General features: G+C 45.4%; 1 protein-coding gene across 5 annotated transcripts in view; it reads left to right on the top strand.

Moving 5' to 3' along the window:
• LOC129842521 (thyroid hormone receptor alpha-like) overlaps nt 1–23,193 on the top strand; it is a 185,779-nt gene that overhangs the window by 50,407 nt on the left and 112,179 nt on the right. For all 5 annotated transcript variants that reach the window (XM_055911416.1, XM_055911133.1, XM_055911282.1 and 2 more), the window contains one exon: nt 21,698–21,773. The gene's annotated coding sequence lies outside the window, so the exon portion shown is untranslated. The remainder of the gene's footprint in view (nt 1–21,697; nt 21,774–23,193) is intronic.

The raw sequence follows: 23,193 nt of genomic DNA, 5'->3' as shown, positions 1-23,193 counted from the left end.
GTGACACAAAACCTCCAGTTAATATTTTTTTTATTTCAGGCTGTAACACAACAAAGTCAAGGGGTGTGAATACTTTCTGAAAGCACTGTATCTTAACACACAGTACGCCCCTTGACAAATGGATACCTATCAAATGTTCTCGAACCAACAAACTTGGCTAGTTATAAAGTACTAGTGTCTCATATCTGTTTGGCATAATACTGATATCACTATTTTGTTGTTACGGTAGGACATACTTGTTAGGCTATAACTCATTACAACTCATCAGGCCATGCACTACCCCTGAAGAAAGCAGGCTTCATCGAGAAGGCTTCAGCGAAAAGTCACGGAAAGTGTAACCACTTTATCAATGACTTCATCGCAGCTCTTGTAAACCCGCTACCTCTCTGACTCGAAGTTGCACAAAAGGTTGCATACCATTGCTGTCCTTGGAGTGCCTTCTAAATACCAGACTCACAGATTGACCTGATCTGCTGCTACACTGTAGCTCACTGTAGCTCATGTTTCACCATCAATAATGTACAGTTTATGGCATCAGGTTTTGTTTTGGTTGTGGGACATCCAGGGGGCTGCTCTGATGGGGCTGCTCTGAGTGGGGCTGCTCTGGGGCTGTGGGGCTGCTCTGAGTGTCGGCGACCATATTGTCTCTTGCGGCTCTGAAGTCGCATGGAGTTGACTGTAAAAGGCCACTCAGCCTCTGCGGATTGGCTTCCTTCTTAGGTGTGTTTGGTATGTGCGATGGGCTACGTTGGTGGTCTGCCAGCTGCGTGAGTTTAACAGCACCTGTCACAGGATCCATTAGCCCCACAGCTGTAAAACGGTGTGAGGCACTCGCCCTCGGCCCCCCACTCCAACCTCCCCTTCCCTCACTCTCCTAACCCACTCCATGCTTTTTTTGGAGACAGTTACCAAGGGAACCATCAGGCTAGATTTCCCATAACATGTACCATGCATCCAGGATGTCGAATCGCTCTGATTTCTCAAGTGCATCGATGACTGAGAATCTCAAGGCCACAGGAACAGAACTGTATTTTTGCCATTTCCCTCTGTTGTTCAATTCCCCACAGCGGTGTCCCGCGTGTTGCTGTGTGTGGCTGTGTTTTAGACTCGAGGAAACCACTGCAGCAGAGCACATGTACGCAATTAGAGAATCTGGCATGGGGAATCGAGAGCGGGGAAACTGACAATGTTGATGCTGTGCTGTCGGCCGCGTGTTTGTTCCACTGCCAGCCCTAGTTGACTGTTGCGGTTATCCGGTGAGGGGGGAGGGAGAGAGAGAAAGGGTGAGACAGGGTGTGGGGGAGAGGAAATTGATTTGACTTAATGATGAACTTAGGCACGATCAGCTGGGCAGTAGGGGAGAGTGGGGTAACCTGAGACATTTTGTTACATTCAGCGTCACTCTGTTAAGGGAAATATAGTATTCTTTCTAACAAAGATATCTACATATATTTCAGGGTGTTGTGTATCCCTGGAAATAATCCGAATTCATGTAAACATTACATTTTTGAAAACATAGCTTGTCCAAAAAAAGTGGTCTCTTGGCGCAACTTACTAATGGAGTATGGGGTAAGTTGAGTCGCGGGACAGGATAAGTTAAGCCGCTTACACATTTCTGTACTTAATTAAATATTACATCTAGCTTTTAAAAACCCTGTCCATCTTTATTTCCCAAACACAATTCAACACAATCACTTTTTTGTCTTTCCTTTTCATCATCTTTTAACACAGGCTTAACACTATTAACAGAGGCCAGACCGTGTTCTTACCTCATATCCCAGCATTAATGCCTTGCATTACACCTGGGAAGAAAACACTTCAATATGCTCAACTTGGCATTGGCTCAACCATTGGCTCAACTTACCACAAGGCAAACATTTTGACTATATTAGCCCACAAAGCTAAAAGGCTGCACTTTCATGCTAGGTTTAGGACCTCATATTGAAGCTTAGCAACTGATGTATAGAAAAATCTTAAAATGATCTACTTCGGTTTAGATACAAGCCTCGTTAAACTTCTAACACAATAAATTCATTTGAGTTGGTTAAAAAATATATAGATATTTTTTTACCTAACTTGCTTTACCACTTTTCCCATGTGGATTCTTCCTTCACAGACTCCAAGAAATGGTAACCTCTTCCTAAATATTTGGTCAAACTATTAATTTTGTGTAAGTTTTCCTAGAAACTAGGGTGGCTCAACTTACCTCAACTCCCCTACAGCGAGCCAGAAATTATTCATCGAGTCGCTGCTTCTCCAGTTATGAATATCTATCTCAATCAATATCCATGCTAATGTATCTATATATCTACGTCATTGTTGTCTCTAGTAAATGTTTTCTTTTTGTTCACTGCTTTCATTAGAAAGACTTCTCATTTGATATGGATTGGAACTAGGCCTATCTTTTACCAACTGTCACCTGGCCATTGCCAAGAATGAAGTACCTAATAAATGTACCAATTCCCAAAACTTCACCTGACTCAGTCACAACCCGACCCTATTCATTTGATAATATCCTCTTAGTTGATTAAGCTCCAGCTCCAGCACCAGCTATAATTTATAACTCTGCTTTTATGGGTGGAACAGCATTGCCTTTTAAGAACAAAATGGCTACTGAACAGCAGGTTCACGTGAGGACAGGCCAGGTACAGTATTGCGCAGTAGTGCTTCCCTCTGCCATTAACCGCTGCCTGGTGAGCAGAAAGTAATCAGGTCTTGTGAAAACAGTGGAAGCTCCGGAGCTGGGCTGCTGCATATGTCAGGCCTGCATATTCTTGTTTTTATAGGTCTGACTCCATTCACCTAGACCTTCAGGCTAAATATTTATTACAAATTGAGAAAGACAGGAGGCTAGGTTAGCCTATGCTAGGCCTACCTCTGTACTGTAGCGTTAGCCATCGTAGCATGGATTTCTTGTAATTGTAGCAAGCAGAGTTTTGTGGTTTCTAGGAAATACCGCATTAAACTTTACCCGTTAGGGTTCAGTAGTGACCCTTTAGCCACCTAAAGCTTTTCTTTATGATGTACCTTTATTGTTGAGAGTTGTCATTAGCTTAGCATGTTTTTAGCCCTCGGGACTGGATTGGCCTTGAACTCCTCATACATGAGGAGATGTTATTGGCTCTGGGGAGGCTGTAAACTGACAATGTTTCAATCTCATGGCCCTGTCTGCTACAAACAATTCAATGTTGGCTCTCCTTCAACACATCTCACTCCCGCCATGCCTCCACTCTTTCTCTTCATCACACATGCTAAAGGCTAAGGGAGGCCTTAACCCCGCCAATGAGCTAGAAGACAAAGGCAGGCTTGTGACTTCACCCGATAAAGCCCCCTCTGTTCATGGTATAGATCCATTGGTGTCGCCTCTCCACAAGGACAATGCCTTTAAACACCAGAGCACATAGACAAATAGGCAGAGGCCATTCTCCCTTCTATTGTCCCGGGTCTGGACCAGACAAACAACCAGCCTGGTAGGCAGCAGGGCAGGCAGGGAATAGAGAGACAGATTACGCAAGGGCCTGGCATTGTATCATGTCATGGTAAGTACATCGTGTACATTACACACACACACGTTCAGATTAGCACATATGCTTACACACACTCACAGATGCTCTTACACAACACAACACAAGACACACACACTCACAGCGGGTGTACTGGAGCTGGGCTAACACAAATAAGGGTGTGTCCATATATTTTCTCCAATGGTTCTGGAAGGAAAGTATGCTATTATTACATGACAGCTTAATGGGAGCATTAATCATCAAGTAAATCAGCTAATAGGGCATGTGGCCTTAATATAACACAGACCAAGAATATATCTCAGCAGTGACAGACCCTCCACCATAAGTTTGCAGAACAGAATGTCTGTTTTCTCTATAGGGTATGGACTCAACACCCTCCACAACAGAGCTCTACCTTATTTTCCTTTCTCTCTCTGTGATTTCTGCAGGCGGGGCCATGCGGCGCATACAGCACTCACAGAGACAGAGACAGAGACAGAGACAGAGACAGAGACAGAGACAGAGAGACTTACTCATACAGAAAGACACACATTGACAAATGGAGAGGAGCACATACTCTCTTTTCTATTACCTCTCCCAAAGCCTCTTTGCACCTCTGTGGATTTGTGTGTGTTTGCTCCAGTCTGCCTGGGCCTGTCAGTGGGAATCAGATGTGATTGTGTGAGGAGGATGGTGAGCTGGGCATTTGGGGAGGTGCTTTCTCTCCTCTCTAGGGGGCGTGCTCTCTCTTGCCCCACCGGACACACTGTCAGAGGGTTTTGACTAGATGGGATACTGCTTTTGTCAGATTTGACTTTTTGTTGCAGGTTAGGAGAACTTACACATCATGTTAGGATAATTCATATAGCAGGTGAGGATAATTAGGTTAATGTTAGGTAAAAGCTGTATACTTTATAGCCAAAATCCTCTCAGAGTACAAACTAGTACCCACACTGGGCTGTTCACTCAAATGCCTGGCTTTATTTCAAGGATTTTTATTTATCCACAAAAGTGAGTGTGAGTTGTTGTTTGTGTGTGTGTGTGCCCATTCTGTGAACCCAGGTGTGTGATGACTGTGCCATTCCGCTTGAATGAGTAATATGACCACTCACAATTATTCCCTGAAGGAGAGGAAGAGAAGGGGTGGAGGAGAGAAATAGCCTAAACAGAAAGACAAATGGAAAACAAAATACAAAAAGAGAGTGTCTGCACTCTGAAGAAGGGGAGAAAAAGTTAAACTGTGAATGTACACAGGCATTCATATAGCCTGCTGTTGGCCTATACACTGACCCTGGATTGGCAACAGTATATACGACAACCAGTGGATAACTTGACCCTAAGCCTGTCCCTAGAGGTTACATATAGTGTTGTAAATCACTGTTTTTTTAATAGTGCCAATCTAGAGCTGGGCGATATGGCCAAAATATCTCATCACGGTATTTTAATTATTAAATAGTATGATGGTATTTTATGTTCTTGAATTTATGAGTAGTGAGGGATCCTAGTGTGGCAACACATACATTCTAAGTGATTTCAATGGGTCTTTCTCCATCCTATACTTTTCAATTACATTTTCACCCATTTCTGCATTTCCTGCACTAATTTGAGATAATTTCCACATTGCCACGTAGGGCTGCACGATATGGGCAAAATCTGGCCCTTATTTTTAACCAAATGTTGCAATTGCGATTTGACTTGTGATTTAGAGCAAAACACTTTGGTGAACTGTTGGAATAATGGAAATATAATGATTATTCTAATTCTATATGTAACGGATGTGAAATGGCTAGCTAGTTAGCGGGTACGCGCTAGTAGCGTTCCAATCAGTTACGTCACTTGCTCTGAAACCTAGATGTAGTGTTGCCCCTTGCTCTGCAAGGGCCGTGGCCTTTGTGGAGCGATGGGTAACGATGCTTCGTGGGCGATCGTTGTTGATGTGTGCAGAGGGTCCCTGGTTTGCGCCCGTGTCGGGGCGAGGGGACGGTTTAAAGTTATACTGTTACATTAGTGCCGTGACCCGGATCACTGGTTGCTGCGGAAAAAGGAGGAGGTTGAAAGGGGGGTGAGTGTAACAGATGTGAAATGGCTAGCTAGTTAGCGGGTATGCGCTAGTAGCGTTTCAATCAGTTACGTCACTTGCTCTGAAACCTAGATGTAGTGTTGCCCCTTGCTCTGCAAGGGTGCACGGCTTTTGTGGAGCGATGGGTAACGACGCTTCGTGGGTGACTGTTGTTGATGTGTGCAGAAGGTTCCTGGTTCGCGCCCGTGTCGGGGCGAAGGGACGGTTTAAAGTTATACTGTTACATATAGTTAGTGGGCACTTTGAATACAGTGTTTGACAACAAGTAAAAAAAAAAAAAAAAGGTATTGTGAAAGGGTAGGAACCAAAATGTTGACAAGTGTTTCCTAAACTTTGGCTTCATTGAATGTTTTCTCTTAGATACGTTCATGTAGCTAACATATTCTTGCTTCACGTATTCCTCTTTGATTTAGAAGATACTTTTGCACAAAAAAACATGCAGATGTACTGTAGGTCTACACCATCACTGGTATTATCAGGCTGTATAGCTAATTACATTTGCTCTGACTCAGTACATTTATTAGCTAGCTAGCGATTAGCATTAGTGAGTAACAGCTAACAAGAGTTAGACCCAATTTACTAAGAAAGTAAAAACTAGCTGTTTGCAGATGTAAGAAACAAAAAAACGAATAGTGTTATTATAGAACGCTAGAGGATTTATATTAAGAAGCAAATTGAAAACAGCATCGTTGTCATCAACATTGTTGCATGTGCTGCATTGACCACGCAGAGACTGAACGCAAGTGTCTCGTCGTAGAGAATCAACAAATGCGCTCCTTGAGTGACAGGGGGCGTAGCTAGGTCTGTGTGGAAAGCGGTGTGGAGAGAGAGAGTGACCGTGACCGAGAGGATGTAAACTCAAAAAATGGACTTTACACAACGCGTATCACATTTAACAAACCAAACATTCAAATAGCGTTATAGAAGGTAAAGTAAAAACCCAAACTGATCAGTGCATCAATAAAGGTATATCGTAAAATATGGTATACGGCCCAGCCCTAGGCCAATCAATGTTTCTCAACGGGACATCAGTAGAACATGACAGTCTTGACAAGCGTGAGCTCTCCACGGAGTCATTGGCTGTCAATGTGTTGCATATGTGTCGGGTGTGTGTGGGTGGGTGGGTGTGTGTTAGTATAATAGTGATGCATGCAAAAATCGATACAGTTACATATCGCAATATTATTTTGGATGATTTTTATGACTCCAAGTATCGATTTGTAAAAAATACACTAGGTAGCGTCAGCCGGCTGTAGTTATTACTCACAGCTCTGTGGCCGATGTAAGACTTTTAAACAGGTTAACACTCGAAATGCCTCCGGGCCAGACAGAATACCAGGGCGCGTTCTCAGAACATGCACAGACCAGCTGGCAAGTGTCTTCACTGACATTTTCAACATCTCCTTGTCCCAGTCTGTAATCCCAACATATTTCAAGCAGACCATCATTGTCCCTGTTCCTAAGAACTCTTAGATAACCTGCCCAAACAACTATCGTCCTGTAGCACTCACATCTGTAACCATGAAATGCTTTGAAAGATGAATACCTATGTGAGAATGCTTTTCATTGACTACAGCTCAGCATTCAATGCCATAGTCCTCTCCAAGCTCATCACCAAGCTCGACACCTCCCTCAGCAACTGGATCTTGGACTTTCTGACGGGCTGCCCCAAGGTGGTGAGGGTGGGTAAACAACACATCTGACCCTCAACACGGGGGCCCCTCAGGGGTGTGTGCTTAGTCCCCTCCTGTACTCTCTGTTCACCCATGACTGTGTGGCCATGCCCAACTCCAAAACCATCATCAAGTTTGCTGACAACACAACAGTGTTAGGCCTTCTAAAGCAATACATGTATTAGTAAGAAGTAATGTGGTATATTGTTCAATTTAATAATAACATTTTTTGACCCGATTCTTTTTACCAAAATATCAGATGAGGCAGAATGTTCAGCTGGCCCTTTAAGGGCGGGGGGTTACCGTGGTAACGGGGCCACTGGAGTTGTGTCACTGTGTCTGTGTGAGATTTGGGCTCTAACTAAGGCGTCTCTTTGCTATCAGTTAAAGCAGCAAACTCAAACTAACGTTGAAAAACAACCCAGCTTCTGATCAAAACTATGTAAATAGCCAACAAACACGAGGGCAAGACTTTTGAGTAAATTACACCAACTTTTATGTCTGTGCGCAGAGCCTCCAAAAATGAATCTTTCAGCACTTCACTCAGAGCGCACAGCTCTCCTGTCAGGCAGTGTTGCTGCTTGAGGTGGGATAGAGAATTTGGATTTCTTTGTGCGAATAGCAGCCATGAAACAAAACAGCAGAAATACTTTGAAAACAGCTACTGCAGCATTTTGTGCTCATACTTGACTTTTGACTATTTTTATTTGCGAATGTAATGCTCGCGCTGTAGAGCCCGGCAAATTGACCATCCGCCAACGTGGCTGGTGAAATATACATTCGTACCGGCCAACACTTAAATACTTACATTTGGCGAGTGGTGGGTGGTAATTTTATGCCCTGGTCCTCTCACACCAGCACAGTCGTGAAGGGGTGACAGCGCCTCTTTCCCCTCAGGAGGTTGAAAAGATTTGGCATGGCTCTCAGATCCTCAAAAGGTTATACAGCTGCACCATTGAGAGCATCTCAACTGGCTGCAACACCGCTTGGTATGGCAACTGCACCGCCCTTGATCGCAAGGCGCTACAGAGGATGGAGCGGATGGACCAGTAAATCACCTGGGCCGAGCTCCCTGCCATCCAGGACCTCTATTTATTCTATTTTTAAATGTATTTTATTTAACCTTTATTTAACTAGGCAACTCAGTTAAGAACAAATTCTTATTTACAATGACGGCCTACCCCGGCCAAACCCTAACCTGACCCGGGTGACGCTGGGCCAATTGTGCGCCGCCCTATGGGTCTCCCAAACACGGCTGGTTGTGATACAGCCTGGAATAGAACCAGGGTCTGTAGTGACGCCTCTAGCACTGAGATGCAGTGGTTTAGACCACTGCGCCACTCAATACCAGGCGGTGTCTGAGGAAGGCCTGGAAAATTGAGACCCCAGCCACCCAAGCCATAGACTTTTCACTCTGCTATCGCATGGCAAGCAGTACCGGAGCACCAAGTCTCGGACCAAAAGGCACCTGAACAGCTTCTACCCCCAAACTACAAGACTGCTGAACAGTCAGTCAAATGGTTACCCAGACTATTGCATTTGAGACTTTTTCACTGACTCTCTTACACTGACTCTATGTACACAACACAACAAAATGTGAAATAAGTCAAGGGGTTTGAATACTTTCTGAAGGCACTGTATATACCCTCAACTACCTCCTTCCCCCTGCACATTGACACATTGTACCGGTACTCCTTGTTTATAGCCTTGTTATTGTTATTTATTGTGTTACTATTATTAACATTTTTGGGGGAAAATACTCATACTTCTTTGTTACTGCGTTGTTGGGAAATGGCTCATCACTAAGCATTTCCCGGTGAAGTCTACAACTGTTGTGCTCAGCGCATCTGACAAATAACATTTGCTTTGATTTTGATCCTATAGCTTGTTCTCCATCTTCTTTTTAAATAGTGAGCCAACATGTTTTCGTCTCTTTTATTTGCATGACTGATGAAACACATTTTCTCATGCTCTCTCATGTCTCTCTTCAGCAGACTTACAGTCAGCAATATGTTCGGAACATCAAATCGGCATAAAACCGCAGTATCGAATCTCGATACGTATAGAATCGTGAGAATCGCAGTACATATCGTATCGGCACTTAAGTATCGTGATGATATCGTATTATGAGGTCCCTGTCAATTCCCAGCCCTAGCGTATAAATAGACAAAAAATTGATTCCAACAAAGCTGTTGTGCTATTTCTGATGCTATCTCTATTAATAGTACTTTGACGTATTATGGCCTGTTTTGGCTGTTGATACCTGTGTGTCGATATGACCTTGCATGTACAGTAAATGGACGACAGAACTTTGATGCATTAGCTCAGTTTCATCTTGTACTAAGTCCTTCAGTGGAATGAATGGAACTTTGAGCCTTGAAATATTCATGCAGCGGAATCAAAGTTGTGGTATTCTGACTTGTCTCCCAGCTTTTACGCTTCGACTGTGAACTCGGAAGGCCCATCTTACCTGCAGTGTGGGAGCTTGTTTTAATGACATGGAAGCACAAAGGAGCTGTCTTCTTTAATTATGGAAGAGTGTTCGCTTGGCCTCACGGCTCGCTCCCCTTTTCGTTCCCTTCTTTCCCCCTTTGATAGTCCTCCTTTCCTCTCTTCTTTTCAACACTTCATACGGCCCTTTGATTTCCTCCCCTGTCCTGCACGGAGTAATCCCTGAATGGCATGAGTCACCTCCGCTAAGCAGCGATGAATGTGTCAGGATGGGCGCTAATGGCGTTCAGCACCCGACGCTAGCTCCTTGGCCCTGTTCGCTGGTCTTTAACAGTGTGAATGGATGCTGTATCACACCACAAGTTGTTGCCAGGCACCCGTTGCTCCTCTTCCAGAATGCATGGGCCTTCATCTGATGAGCTCTAAATTAGGTAAAGAAACTCTCTCTCCCGTAGCTTGCACATTTGAGGATCCACGGACTAAATATCAACCTTGTACATTTGATTTATGGTGAAATCCACTCTGCTGATGATATTTGCAGAAATCTTACTACAAATGTAACTGAGGTGTTGGTAACAGAACCATGTTGAAAGAGACACGCAGGATGGACAGAGGACGTAAGTAGCGACTACCGCACCATGTTGAAAGAGAGACGCGGGTTGGACATGGGACAGGGTAGTGTGTGGGCCTTCATATGCGTGTTCTACAGTAGCCACAACAGGAATGTTACAGGGGGCTTACCATACAGTACGCCTCACACCAAGCAAGCTGTGATTGGGCTTGATGTAGGGGGCACAGTGGTGAATACTAGGGAAGGCACAGAGGTAGTCATGGAGGCGGTCTGCCTACCCCAATACAAGGGTCCTAACAAGACAGCACAGGGATAGTAGGGCTTACAGCATTGTCCCATGTATGGGACCTGACCTTACCGGTAAGAGCGGCTTAGATGGGACATGATGTTACTAGAAACCAGTGGGTTCCTTTGACATGTGTCCAGTTCAGATGAACTAATTGGTTTATTTATCCAACAGTAATAAGTGTGCGTCGAACTTGAACATCACCGATGATTTGACATGGACCAACAACACCCAGGGTCCATCCAATCATGAGTGTGAGTTAGTGTAGTCTGAATTAGAGATAGGCCCGAACCCTTATGAAGGAAAGCGATTCCATATCATTTTCATTCAAGGGATGTGTGTTTCTCCATCACATTCGCTCTTCTATGAGCTTAAGCATAATGTGTTCAGAGTGCTAAGAGAACCTGTTATTCCCAGCCCAGATATTTCCCCCCTCCCTCTGTCATGCTCACAATTACTGCATTTAAACACACCGGCCCAATAGCCGCTCCCTCGCTCTTTCCCTCCTTCCCGACCCATCTTCCATGCAAATGAACTCCAGGCCACTGTTGTTCGCTGCTTGACCGGCAATAAATTTCAGTTTTGACAAGCCGTCTGAATTGTCTTTCCCTCCTCCCTTTCATCTGCCTCTCTCTGCGAGCTGCCCAGTTGTGCAGCTGCTCATCAACTTGGCCTTGTCTTTATCTCTCTCTCTCTCTCTCTCTCTCTCTCTCTCTCTCTCTCTCTCTCTCTCTCTCTCTCTCTCTCTCTCTCTCTCTCTCTCTCTCTCTCTCTCTCTCTCTCTCTCTCTCTCTCTCTCTCTCTCTCTCTCTCTCTCTCTCTCTCTCTCTCTCTCTCTCTGTCTCTCTCTGTCTCTCTCTGTCTCTGTCTCTGTCTCTCTGTCTTTCTCTCTCGTTTCTCTCTCCCTCTTTGAGTGCTGTGTGTTATACAATGTGAATGGAGTCTTTCAGTGACTCTAAACGGCCTTGGAATGACAACATGAACATGTTTGGTTTTTCCTTTCTTTCTCTGGCTAGTTTGGACACACAGATGGGCTGTAGGTCACAGATGGGCTGTAGGTCACAGATGGGCTGTAGGTCACAGATGGGCTCGTGTGTGTGCTTTTGTCCTCTAGCCACAGTGGCTCTTAGCTGAAGATGATGGGATATAGAGAGGTTTGCACGTGTTAGAGTCATGCAAGCGCAAGAGTGACCATCTGATATGCCGGACATGGTTATCGTAACGCCATTGGCTTCATTTTGAAACAGTTCCTTTTAAGGCATGTACTAGATCAGATAACTGCTAGAATTGCATCAATGTGTGTTAATAGCCTGCATCTCTATCGATGCCAGATGTACAGATGCCACGATACTTTCTTTAGATCAGCTTTAAAATCATACAACTTGGTTTCGTTTCTCTTTCATGAGATACAGTTGTTTGCATCATATCTTGTTTTGTGGCTTTAATATCTTTATTCTATATTCATTGGACTATAGATCTATATTTGTTTCATTAGGCCTATTATTGTTTATTTAGTTTTATACTTCGCTGGTTTTTGGGATATATAACAAAAATGTACATCAATACAATACATTACATTTCATAATACTGAAAGATGGCCTGGCCTGGCTCCCCAATCCCCTCTCAACCCCCCGAAGCTGAACACAGAAACAAAAAAACAGAGACCACTAGCGGTGGCATAGATTTTTTATTAATTTACAGAGGCACTTAGTGTCTTACTGACGATGGATGCTTACCCGCCATCGCTGCCCTGCCTACTCTTGCAGGGGAGTCATTCGCCCCCCCAGACTGCTGGAAAGAAAACTGAGCATTGTCATTGTTTCCTTCCTAACATTTCCCATTCATAACCTAACCTACTCTCTGTTTGACTGGGATTAGAAAAAAAGTTACTTTCTTTGCCATTTTGCCTTCTCAATTGTATCAAGGGAATTGTAAAGTTAGTGAACGGTTAGTGTGTTAGTTGTTACGTGATAATGGCGGTCAGAGTTCAACAACATGGGAACAGGGGGGGCTCCACATAACCAGTCCAGTGACCATGGTAACATTCCAAGGCCAATGCCACAGGCTCTATTAGGGATGCACACGCAATGCTCCTTAGCTGATTGGTCCTTACTATCCAGGGTCCTTGGAATGTCCCTACTCCCTACCCAATTGAAGTCGAACTTTAAAATGGTTAAGGTAAGGGTTAGGGTAAGGCTAGGGATTAAGGGTTAAGGTTTAGCATAGGGACGTCCCAAGGATTCCGGATAGCACTAACCATAGCTGATTGGCTTCAGAGTCTGAGCTCAGAGAGTAGTCGTCAACTGCCAAAGCTCCCATGATGCAACAGACCTTCTGGTTTCACATGAAAGATGAAGGATGCAAGAGCTTCACAGTGCATATCTAATCAAACAATACAAGCTCCCTGGACCCATGAGCTGGATCAAATACAAGCTCCCTTGACTCATAAGCTGGATCAAATACGTGCTTCCTGGACCCATGAGCTGGATCAAATACAAGTGCTGCTCATTCCAAAAATGGTATCTCTACTGATCAGTACTTCACTTATGAGTTCAGGAAAAAGGTAGACAAAGTTAACTGCTTGGAATTGATCAACAACCCTTGATGTCTGCTTGTGATTCCTGGTTACCGCACTTGCACAAGTAATAACGAGCAATGTTCCCTCTAAGGTGCGCACAGCTCCCCTCGGACTGCCGCGCAGATTAAATATCAGCCCGCGCAGAGAAGCACGAGATTGAACTTTACTAAACTTTCTAGAGATGTCCTCTTTAGTTAACACTACATTTTGCTCTGCTGTGGGAATTGTGCTCAGAATCAATGCAATATTAGCCACTTTCAATCTAACACACAGTATATGCAAAACTAACTGTGTAACAGATTTTCTTGTAGGCAGCGCGTATTGGAGTAGGATTCTATTGCATTGACATGTATGACTCAGGCCCGTACTCTAGGCAGAACGGTGCGTCATAACCAATCAGAGCTGCAATAGGCCTATATGCAAATGGACATTGCCATATATATATATATATATTTATGCCAGCAGCATACCACCCTGCATACCACTACTGGCTTGCTTCTGCTAAGCAGGGTTGGTCCTGGTCAGTCCCTGGATGGGAGACCAGATGCTGCTGGAAGTGGTGTTGGGGGGCCAGTAGGAGGCACTCTTTCTTCTGGTCTAAAAAATATCCCAATACCCCAGGGCAGTGATTGGGGACACTGCCCTGTGTAGGGTGCCGTCTTTCGGATGGGACATTAAACGGGTGTCCTGACTCTCTGAGGTCATTAAAGATCCCATGGCACTTATCGTAAGAGTAGGGGTGTTAACCCCGGTGTCCTGGCTAAATTCCCAATCTGGCCCTCAAACCATCATGGTCACCTAATAATCCCCAGTTTACAATTGGCTCATTCATTCCCCTCCTCTCCCCTGTAACTATTCCCCAGGTCGTTGCTGCAAATGAGAATGTGTTCTCAGTCAACTTACCTGGTAAAATAACGGTAAATAAATAAAAATATAGATCTGTGCCATTCACTTTGAACTGGATTGCCTGAGCGGTCATGAGTAGATGCTTGTTTTGGGGTCAAAGCGAGAGCTGCATGTAGCCACCTGTGCACATTTGTTCATATCAAATCAAAATAATTTATATAGCCCTTCGTACATCAGCTGATATCTCAAAGTGCTGTACAGAAACCCAGCCTAAAACCCCAAACAGCAAGCAATGCAGGTGTAGAAGCACGGTGGCTAGGAAAAACTCCCTAGAAAGGCCAAAACCTAGGAAGAAACCTAGAGAGGAACCAGGCTATGAGGGGTGGCCAGTCCTCTTCGGGCTGTGCCGGGTGGAGATTAATAACAGAACATGGCCAAGATGTTCAAATGTTCATAAATGACCAGCATGGTCAAATAATAATAATCACAGTAGTTGTCGAGGGTGCAGCACCTCAGGAGTAAATGTCAGTTGGCTTTTCATAGCCGATCATTAAGAGTATCTCTACCGCTCCTGCTGTCTCTAGAGAGTTGAAAACAGCAGGTCTGGGACAGGTAGCACGTCCGGTGAACAGGTCAGGGTTCTATAGCCGCAGGCAGAACAGTTGAAACTGGAGCAGCAGCACGGCCAGGTGGACTGGGGACAGCAAGGAGTCATCATGTCAGGTCGTTCTGAGGCATGGTCCTAGGGCTCAGGTCCTCCGAGAGAGAGAAAGAAAGAGAGAAAGAGAGAATTAGAGAGCATACTTAAATTCACACAGGACACCGGATAAGACAGGAGAAATACTCCAGATATAACAGACTGACCCTAGCCCCCCGACACATAAACTACTGCAGCATAAATACTGGAGGCTGAGACAGGAGGGGTCAGGAGACACTGTGGCCCTGTCCGATGATACCCTCGGACAGGGCCAAACAGGAAGGATATAACCCCACCCACTTTGCCAAGGCACAGCCCCCACACCACTAGAGCGTTATCTTCAACCACCAACTTACCATCCTGAGACAAGGCCGAGTATAGCCCACAAAGATCTCCGCCTCGGCACAACCCAAGGGGGGGCGCCAACCCAGACAGGAAGATCACTTCAGTGACTCAACCCACTCAAGTGACGCACCCCTCTTATGGACGGCATGAAAGGGCACCAGTAAGCCAGTGACTCAGCCCCTGTAATAGGGTTAGAGGAAGAGAATCCCAGTGGAGAGAGGGGAACCGGCCAGGCAGAGACAGCAAGGGCGGTTCGTTGCTCCAGAGCCTTTCCGTTCACCTTCACACTCCTGGGCCAGACTACACTCAATCATAGGACGTACTGAAGAGATGAGTCTTCAATAAAGACTTAAAGGTTGAGACCGAGTCTGCGTCTCTCACATGGGTAGGCAGACCATTCCATAAAAATGGAGATCTGTAGGAAAAAGCCCTGCCTCCAGCTGTTTGCTTAGAAATTCTAGGGACAATTAGGAGGCCTGCGTCTTGTGACCGTAGCGTACGTGTAGGTATGTACGGCAGGACCAACTCGGAAAGATAGGTAGGAGCAAGCCCATGTAACGCTTTGTAGGTTAACAGTAAAACCTTGAAATCAGCCATTGCCTTAACAGGAAGCCAGTGTAGGGAGGCTAGCACTGGAGTAATATGATCAAATTTTTTGGTTCTAGTCAGGATCCTAGCAGCCGTATTTAGCACTAACTGAAGTTTATTTAGTGCTTTATCCGGGTAGCCGGAAAGTAGAGCATTGCAGTAGTCTAACCTAGAAGTAACAAAAGCATGGATTAATTTTTCTGCATCATTTTTGGACAGAAAATTTCTGATTTTTGCAATGTTACGTAGATGGAAAAAAGCTGTCCTTGAAACAGTCTTGATATGTTCCTCGAAAGAGAGATCAGGGTCCAGAGTAACGCCGAGGTCCTTCACAGTTTTATTTGAGACAACTTTACAACCATCAAGATTAATTGTCAGATTTAACAGAATATCTCTTTGTTTCTTGGGACCTAGAACAAGCATCTCTGTTTTGTCCGAGTTTAAAAGTAGAACGTTTTCAGCCATCCACCTCCTTATGTCTGAAACACAGGCTTCTAGCGAGGGCAATTTTGGGGCTTCACCATGTTTCATTGAAATGTACAGCTGTGTATCATGCGCATAGCAGTGAAAGTTAACATTATGTTTTCGAATGACATCCCCAAGAGGTAAAATATATAGTGAAAACAATAGTGGTCCTAAAACGGAAACTTGAGGAACACCAAAATGTACAGTTGATTTGTCAGAGGACAAACCATTCACAGAGACAAACTGATATCTTTCCGACAGATAAGATCTAAACCAAGCCAGAACTTGTCCTTGTAGACCAATTTGGGTTTCCAATCTCTCCAAAAGAATGTGGTGATCGATGGTATCAAAGGCAGCACTAAGGTCTAGTAGCACGAGGACAAAAGCTAGTTAGTGAGTTATTAGCCCAGTTATAGCTCATTTCTAGTAAACAATGGGGGAGTGGTTGCTTCCAACAAGAGCACAGAATGTGTACATTTCTAGCCATCTTTGAAAAGCGAGTCAGGTAAATATATTTTTTATGTCTTAAAGGGGCAGTGTTGTATTTTGAGACGGTCTTGAATAAGCCAAGTAGCCTATAGGCAGAGGTTAGCCTAATTTGTCTGATTCTCTGTAATAATGGTATAGGAATAATAATTTATTTGATTTTTAACGTTTTTTTTTTCTTTCATAAAACAACAACATTTTCAGTCATCTCCTTGTCTGAAGGACAAGTGGATAAACGGATAAATGTTTTTTTTCTTTCAAAAGTCTCATGGAATGTAGGGTTACAGAACATTGAACACCACACATTGGCTGCTACTGTAGGATGAATGATAGAACAGCTATTTCCATGTTAAAATGTTATGGGATTCATTTTCTCCATTGTTTTTATAGTAGGCCACTCTGGTAGGCCTAGATTATGATAAAAAAAGCCACAGTAGCCTACTTGGCAACTGTTACAACTGTAACTTAAAGCGGGTACATCCTCAGTGTTCACAGTAAACATGCACCGGAAGTTGCACAGAATTTTCACCATGTTCAAGTTGGCGCTCAGCAGACCTGAAATTTACTCAGTGCCAGAATTTTCTTTCGGGAACATTGGTCACTAGCCACAACTGGTTCATCGCAGCATAGACAATTTCCAGTCACCCTGCTGCTAGATATCTTAATATGTTTGGCCCTGCACAGCTCCGTCTCAAGCACTGCATGCAAGGGGCGTATCCCTCGAGGCAAAAGAGAGGCAGGATCTGATCTCCTCAATCCCCACCATCAGTCACTGAACCATGTGACAGGCCAGTGAATTACCTCCACGACATCAAAGCCTTGCCACCATAGAAGGGGCCTTTTCAGGCGGGGAGAACTTGGGGCCCACCGAGTCTAGCCCCAAGGTGTTTTCAGTTGAAACAGACACACCTTGTACTTTATGCTCATGCGATCTGATGTTCTCCTCTTGGCTGGGGTGTGTTTTTTTTCCCTACAACCCAACACCTTCCTGAGTCAGTAGCGAGGGGGAAACGCATCCCCACAAAAAAGTATAGCCGTCTTGTAACCAGGAATCTCGTAACCTGCACAGGCACTCTCTTGGAAATGTTAAAAGGTAAAGACGGTCTGTTAAACTGCAGCTTGGGTTGCATTTGTGATTGATTGTTATGCGCGGAGAGTGAGCTGCTTGGAAAGGAAGCAGAGTTACTGTTGCTATCGCATTCACGCGAGCAGGGAGGGCCCCTTTCCTCAGATTTGAGATAATGTCGTGCACAGACTATGCATCAAGGCCTACTATGTCGAAAGGTCTGCTTTGTGTTCGACTTCAATGAAATCGATTGAGAGGGCGGCCACAGATCACTTCGAAAGAAGTAAGCTGTTTTCATAGGGAGCGTTTAACAGCTTCCTATCGTGTAGAGTATGATGAGTATAAGGGTTGCAGGGCGCGACCTCGTGCCCCTAGGCTTGTCTGAGGTCAGCTAGATTGTCATCGTAAGGATCTGTCAGGGTGAACATAGGACACAAACCTTTTGAAGTCGCCCTGATGACATCACCCTCCACGTTTTTTTCCTCAGAAGCGATTGAGGTTGGATTCCGTTGACGCTGAGGTCATCAAGTGCTTAGCTTTTATCCCAAGGCCCATTGTATTCTCCCACAACTCCTGTCCTGGGCTCCACTCTCCTGTGTGTTGACGTGTGGCCTTGGGAGGATTCCACATCCACATGTCTTATCGCGGAGAGACCTGAACTCCCTCTTTATCTTGTCGTCTTGCCTTTTTGAAGCTGTGAATTATTGCAGAGTCGAGAGCCGTTTCAAATGAAAGTACCAAGTTCTATTTTTAGACCACAGATTCGAGCCAGAAAGAAGCTCAGAGTACAATTGACCTTGTTTGATATATGCTGTTGTCAGTGCTGGCCCCATTATAGCTTAGGTCATTGTTAATGGTTGTCCTCCTTTTTCAACGGACCCATTTCCAGCCTATAGAACCAGTGCGTCAGACACATCTGCTGTGTTTAGGAGATTCACCAGAGAAGGGGGATATGAAACAGGTGTCAGTATTTCCGTGGTGCATCCCATGTTCCATTGCTTGTCATCTGCAGGGAGAATAACATTAGCTAAAGTAGATTACATCTATATAGAAACTAGTATGATTTCTTCTGTTCGTTCTGAAGAAGTACCGTCATGTCTGCCTCTGAAGCAACCGTCTGGTACACAAACATAACCTTCTTTTGCAATACTGTGCAACCTCATTGTTTACCATGGCATCCGTTTATGCTTTGGTACCAGGATGTTGTTATTGTCTACGTTTCAAAAGGTCAGTTATACACTGAGTATACCAAACATTAGGAACACCTTACTAATATTGAGTTGAGAGCAGGTGTTCTTAATGTTTTGTATACTCAGTGTATATCTCAGGCCTAGCCTTAATTAGACCGAGGTCTCTACAGATGGACAACTGGACATGTACATGATATTGCTATGAGTGCAAAAATAGCACGAGCGTGCGATCGTTTGCCACATTATCAAAAGAATTTCAACTCGACATGGGATAACACGTGTCTCCACGTACACAAGCTATTGCGTTTACCAGCACACAAGTGCACATACATTCTCAAATAGTGCACACTCACCATACAGACACTACACAAACTCTGTATTTCTGTTGTTCTGCATCAATACGGAAGTGCCGATCGCCGTGTTTGGCAAGGAAGCTGTACCCCGTGTTCAGTAGTCCGCAGCAGCGACAGCACACTTGGCAGGCGTCGTGAGTCTGCAGCTTGAGCGAGTCACTGCGCTAACGAACCCCACAGTGCCCGGCACGGACACACACTTACGCCCAGCTGCAGATGTCAGATGGCGAGGGAGCAGGTAACTGTTCCAGTCCAATACGGAAGCTACTCATCCCTGACAAGTCAGTCTAAACAGCAGCCGGCAGGGAGATTCCTATCTACGTTGGATAGAGTTATAAGCCTGTAGCGTCGTGGTTTACTAACAGGTTATCAGCTTAGAAAATGGATGTACCGCAAGTGTAGCTGCAGACCGTGAGTGCCTTTGGCTGTGGGATACTTTGATCGCTTTCTTTATAGGCAGAGCTTTTTTATTGTATCTTTTAATGGCCGAAGCCCTCTAAGCAGATCGACTCAACTCTAGCAGAAGGCGTCATAGGACTTCTCTTTTATTGCGGGAATTGTTCCCTCCCTTCAATCCCAAGGCGCTACCTTTTTCTTTCTGTTGGTTGTTTATTTCGATAGCTCTCAGCAGGGGAAAAGCACACAAGCTAATTCAGGCATTTCAGTCTAACAAAGGCGGCCTTTCACAGGGCTGATGTGAGAACAGGGGAGTTGGCACTGTCTTCTCATTCTGAAAGTAAAGCACCGAGACTTGACTTTGAAGTCTGTGTCTTTTACCAGAAGACAGGCCCTCCTCTCCTTGACTCAATAGGGTGCTCAGCCCTCCAGCTCTTCCTGCTTTTCACTTTGCTCTGTCCCTGTATTCCTCCATCCATCTGGTCTTTTAGCACGACTGATGTTGGTGGATAGTCTGAGGACTCTTGTCACATACTGTCTGTGACAAGAGGGGTCGAAGAATTCGACCCAGCCTTCTCTCACCCTGTTCTCATATATGCTGCTCGCCTCGTCATGAACACATGGTGGAGTTATTCTCAGTGAGCTGGGTGCAGTCCCTTTTCACGGCACGTCTGACCTCTATTCCTCAACTACACCCCCCACCCCCAACCACACCCACCCACACGGATACACAAACAACCATCCACCCCAAAAGTACCCCCCATACACCCCCCCCCCCCCCCCCGGGTCTTTGTCTACAAACCCATGAGGCCCTCTGAGCAAACATAGCACCCGACCCCTGACCCTGTCTAATCAGGCACAAATTAGGCATGTCGAGAGGACGCCCCCCTACCTCCAACACCCCACTCCCACCATCCCATTTCCACAGGAGCAGCTCTTGCCATGAGGGAGGGATTCCCCCACCCCCACACACACAGGCATGCACGCACAGACACACACACTCATACACACACACACACATACACAGGCACACACACACGCCCTCCTCCCGGCGCTTCCCTTCGGATGGGACCGTAATGACATTAACAGCTTCCTCCTCCCGGTGAACCGTGGAACAGTTTCCACTCTCTACCCATTCCTTCTTCTCCTCTCTTTTTTTCCTCCTTCCTTCTCTGAGTTCCACGTCTTTCTTTTTTTTTAGGGCCCAATTAATTAAGATTAACGCAAACGACGCTGTAAAGGCCCGGAATCTACAACAACAGGAGTCCTGTTTCACAAGAGCTGATTACATAATCAGATTAAGCCCCATATCTAAGAACCCAGATCTGAAATCCCAGGCCCCAGCCAGCTAGCTCGCTGTGCTACTTTCCCCCTAAGACTTACCCCCACACCAGTGGGCCGCCAGCGTTTTATGTTAACGTGCGCTCTAGTGTTATCAACAACCCTCTTCATCGTTCAAAATTGTTGCTCTGTGAGAAGGTGTTAAAGTTCACGGTTAGCCATTGTTATGTAAATGCCAGCTGAAAAGTACCAGTGGCCTGAGACACAGATGCCGGCCCGCGTCGACGGAAACAGAAAAGTCTGGTGTAAATCCTCAGCAAACATGCAGGAATGTCTATTTCCGAACACGTTGTTGTTCTGCGTAGCACAGCCTGTCGCCCCATTAAGCAGGCTTTGCATGGGCCACAGATACGACGGCAGGCAACAGGTATGGCGGACATTAGCAGCAGATTAGAGCAGAGTACTACAGGTGGTAGGGAGATTGAGAACATGCGTGTTAATACTTGCCTCTGGAGCTTGGAGCTACAGTAACATGGCGCTATTACAGGAGAGAAGCATGGAGAGGGGAGATCCATAGAGAGAGCTGTGCTGTGTCCGTTGTTGGAGCTGAGTTGTGCTGTAAATATATGGGGCAAACCTATAGTAGACACGTTTAATGTCTGCACGCGGGACATAGTCTCGTTAGAGAGTAGAAGAGAGTAAGAGTCTTGTCCCTATTGGTCTGTGTACTGCCTTCCTTGCACTGTTTGTTTTCCATATGCTTGTATTCCTCCCCTCCCACTGTGCTGTACCTCCTCTCCTTCTCGCCCTCTTCTGAACAATCGTCTGTTTATTTCTCACAGGGCGGAGGCCGACGGTCCCACAGAACAAACTACAGGCCTGGGGATATCATTAACCTCCACACACAACAGGATACTGGTAGGTTTTACTGGCTGCTTCTCACCCCCTATAGCTGTCTGCGGTATGTCTGTGTACTGTACGCACACATACATGCACACGGATGTAGAGGTCTGCTTATTTCTTCATCCGCTCCAGCAAGAATTGGTCCCGAACCCGACCGCAGTCGCGCAAATGTTATTTTAGGCATACTGTACGTGATGCAGCCTGCTTGGCAGCCATAGTCCCAGCAATTTTGCACCTTTATAGGCAATATCAAAATGTGCCAAAAAATAGGTTAAGTTACCAGAGATTAACACGTGGCCCATTACACGACATGGCCAAAAGGATGTGGATACCCCTTCAAATGAGTGGTTTCGGCTATTTCAGCCACACCCATTCGAGCACACAGCCAAGCAATCTCTACAGACAAACATTGGCCTTACTGAAGAGCACAGTGACTTTCAACGTGGCACCGTCAAAGGATGCAACCTTTCCAACAAGTCAGCTTGTCAAATTTCTGCCCTGGTCAACTCTAAGTGCTGTTTTTGTGAAGTGGAAATGTCTAGGAGCAACAACGGCTCAGCCGCGAAGTGGTAGGACACACAAGCTCACAGAATGGGACCGCCAAGGGCTGTCCTCGGTTGCAACACTCACTACCAAGTTACAAACTTCCTCTGGAAGCAACGTCAGCACAAGAACTGTTCGTCAGGAGCTTCATGTAATGGGTTTCCATGGCCGAGCAGCTGCACACAAGCCTAAGATCACCATGCGCAATGCCAAGCATCAGCTGGAGGGGTGTAAAGGTCACCGCCATTGGACTCCAGAGCAGTGGAAACACCTTCTCTGGAGTGATAAATTACTCTTCACCATTTTTATTTCTTTATTTAACTATTCAAGTCCGTTAAGAACCAATTCTTATTTACAATGATGGCCTATCCCGGGCTAAACCTAGACGACGCTGGGCCAATTGTGCGCCGCCTTATGGGACTCCCAATCACGGCCGGATGTAATGGAGCCTGGATTCGAACCAGGGACTGCAATGACGCCTCTTGCATTGAGATGCTGTGCCTTAGACCGCTGCGCCACTCGGGAGCCCCCACCATCTGGCAGTCCGACAGACAAATCTGGGTTTGGCGGATGCCAAGAGAACCCTACCTGCCCGAATGCATAGTGCCAAGCTTGTTAGAGGAGGAATAATGGTCTGGGGCTGTTTTCATGGTTCTGGCTAGGCCCCTTAGTTCCAGTGAAGGGAAATCTTAACCATACAGCATACAATGATATTCTAGACAATTCTGTGCTTCCAACTTTGTGGCAACAGTTTGGGGAAGGCCCTTTCCTGTTTCAGGTTGACATTGCCCCCGTGCACAATGTGAGGTCCATACAGAAATTGTTTGTCGAGATTGGTGTGGAAGAACTTAACTGGCCTGCACAGAGCCCTGTCCTCAACCCCATCAAACAC

This window comes from Salvelinus fontinalis, chromosome 1, assembly GCF_029448725.1.
Source record: "Salvelinus fontinalis isolate EN_2023a chromosome 1, ASM2944872v1, whole genome shotgun sequence".
In the NCBI taxonomy this organism is placed as follows: Eukaryota; Metazoa; Chordata; class Actinopteri; order Salmoniformes; family Salmonidae; genus Salvelinus; species Salvelinus fontinalis.
This window is presented reverse-complemented; position numbering and strand designations above follow the sequence as displayed.